This window comes from Ruditapes philippinarum, unplaced genomic scaffold, assembly GCF_026571515.1.
Source record: "Ruditapes philippinarum isolate M1 unplaced genomic scaffold, ASM2657151v2 ctg386_1_1_1_1, whole genome shotgun sequence".
Lineage (NCBI taxonomy): Eukaryota > Metazoa > Mollusca > Bivalvia > Venerida > Veneridae > Ruditapes > Ruditapes philippinarum.
The window spans coordinates 133,130-136,189 of NW_026862271.1; the positions used below are offsets into that span (position 1 = coordinate 133,130).

A 3,060-nucleotide genomic window follows, 5' to 3' on the forward strand; every position below is an offset into this window, starting at 1 on the left:
TCAGTTTGCAGGAACGATAAATAACTCACGTGGTCTAAGGACATTTCTGTAAATAACCATAGTAATATACCTGTAAGATTCAACTTAAAAAAGGAGTGGTCTTAGGATAAAAAATTCAACACTACCACGTGAATATAGATTAATTGTTTTTACTCATCAACGATTTTACTAACCTTACGCTTTCAACGGGATAAATATTAAAATAAACAACGGACGTGGCGTTATAATAGGGCCCGTAAGTCTCGTTTACTTTCACTTTCGATTTTCCACTTCCGGGTACATCGGCAGACATATTTACCATTACGCATATAGGTAACCCCGAAGAACTCAAGAGATATAGAAGTTAAATTTGTTTCGAACCTCTTCAGATTGTCAGGAATGGAAAGCACGGGTGAAAATATGCAGGTAGGTCAATTATCTGACGAAAACCCGAGGGATTCATAGAGTTTTATAAAACTAGTTTATTTTCGGATAGTGACAATTGTTTCGGATGTTTTGTCAAGGTAGTGAATTCTAGTTGTTTAGCTTTTGGTATTGTTTTAAAACTACTTATGTGAGAAATTTATTCAAACCACTTTTACTTATTGAAATAAACAATGGAGAAACGCTTTAATTCTAGTGTATATTAAAGTTATACAAAATTCGGACATTGCACAGTAATTCTGATAAATCTTCCCTTCCATTTTTATCAAAATTTCAATACTTATATTGGTATAATAAACCCCAGGTCCCAAGTAAGAGTTTTGATAATTAAATCAGAAAGGATAGATCATAGATGTATGCAAAGTTTAATAGTATATATCCATTTCTAACTATGGAGAATTAAGTATCAAGACACTAAAACTTTTTCAATTATATATACATGTGAATATGGTACCTAGCAAATTATGATTGAATTAAAAAAATATAATATTTGAATAAACTATTTCAGATGTGTAGACAGGGAGGTATATGACAAGTATGTTCACTATGGACCATTAATCAACTGTTTGCACTGCCTATGATCCTGAAATATCTATACATCAAAGGTAAATACATGTAAAATAATTGATTACTTTTTAGTTGAGATTGGAAAAATAAAAATATTTTTGACTGTTATATATTATGTGTTGTTGTTTATCTTTAATGTTTATTTACTTCAAATATGAAATTTTCTGTCAATCATGGCAAGCTTATTAAAAGTAATATAAATATCATTTCTTGTGTTTTATTCAGTGAAATATTTTCAGGTCTTACACTTATAACAACATATTTATTGATTTTTCTTTCTGCAGATAACAAGGAAAAGATGAAGGAAAATTTGTCCAGGAAGAACTTTATTGCAACTACCATCTTCCAGTTCCTTAATTTGAGAATAATATCAGAGAACACATAGTTACAATGAAATATTAGTTTAATATAAGCCACTGAGAATAGTCAAATGTACTTTTCTGAAGAAAGTGAATGACATCTAGCACAAGAATCTTAATGTAAAAGAGTATGATTTTATGGTGTTTGACACTATGATTCCATAATCTAGTTAACTTGTTAATATCACAATGATAGAAACAGAGTGAAATATCCACATTTCATTGCAGTTTTAAGTATACCAAAGTAGAAAACACACCAGAGATAAAGATTTTTATGAAATCACATTAAATGACTATGATGTAAAGATGAAAAAGAAAACAAAATAGCAAAAATATTATATATCATCTACTTCTAATATTCTTAGTGTAATCATTGATAAGCTTACACATTTGCATTCAAAGCTTTGATACCAAGCTGACCATTTTTCAATTAGAATATGATTTATAACTCCATGATAATTTGTTCATGTAAATTTTCAAAGTCTTTACATTTGTAAAAGGAAATATGCCTATTCTTGTATCAGTAGACATTCACAGTGTAAAGTCAAATTGTCTAAATAACTAATAATAATTTCAAGTGCTTTCCTGAGTGAAGTTTTTTCCTCTGGAAAATCAGTGTGATATATTTGCAAAGCAGTGGACTATAATTTGTGTAAAAATAAAAGTTTATCAAACTTATAAACTGTTTTTTGTTTCTTCTATTTGCTGTTCTTGATCATAAGGGTTCATCTGCAAAATAAGTGTCTACTTAAGTTCTCTAACAGCAATGGTTAGATTGCAGTAAATACTATGCATGTCATTTGAATTTGTCTGGCCTGAAATCGAAACAGACACTATCTAAATAATATTGATGAATAGTTCTTTATAGCTCTTCAATGACTACATTTACTTTTATGTACATGGACAGAAGTTAAAAGCATTGATTTTTTTTGAAACATTGACAATTTTGAAACATTCCCAATTTGGGTATATTAATGTATCAGTGATGTAATTGTATTGTATCAAGTGCAAACCCTAAGTTTTGCATGTTTTGTATAGATAATTCACTTTTGGTCAAATGTCAACAGGTTACATTATATTACAGGTAATTTGAAACACAAAGAAGTATATGGTATGTAATAACTGTCCCTCTGACACTAAAATCTTTCAAGGAATGGATAATTGCATGTCTTCTCCAATTTTGTGATTAAGAGACAGACTTGGGCTTTCAAGGGCTAGCAAGCTAGTGTTTTGCAACTGAATACTCAACACAGATGAATTGCATTAATATTGTTTACTCTGGTATTACTTACTACCTGCCATGTACAATGCAAACCATGGCTTTTCTAAGAGCAGTGAAAGTCTTTTTGTGGAAGGAATTTTACACATCTTGCCTCAGAAACAAGTTTTCTTTGATATTTACAGATTTATCTTAACTGTTTTGAAACTGAATGATGCCTGGTTGAAACTGTTTTGGACAGCCATTTGCAGAAGATAAATTATCTTTGAATATAATTCAGTAAATATAAAGTTATGACAGGTTATTTATTTCTAACAAAGAGTTTGAAAGACAGATATTTTGTTTAACATTTTTACACTGACATATGTCTTTGAAGTGTCTTCAACCGTAGTTTTTATTAGAATACAAACATTCAGTCAGACAGTTTACACGAGCCATGGAGCTCTAAGAAGATTTAATTCAGTCAAAAATCTGTAATGGACTGCCATGTCT

The 3,060-nt window shown here is 29.9% G+C and overlaps 1 long non-coding RNA gene across 1 annotated transcript; it reads left to right on the forward strand.

Moving 5' to 3' along the window:
- Positions 1-246: 246 nt before the first annotated feature.
- LOC132718486 (uncharacterized) lies at positions 247-2,847 on the forward strand. The gene is made up of 3 exons (XR_009624093.1): positions 247-405; positions 932-1,028; positions 1,275-2,847. It is a non-coding gene; the product is annotated as an uncharacterized LOC132718486 (long non-coding RNA).
- The last annotated feature ends 213 nt before the right edge of the window (positions 2,848-3,060 follow it).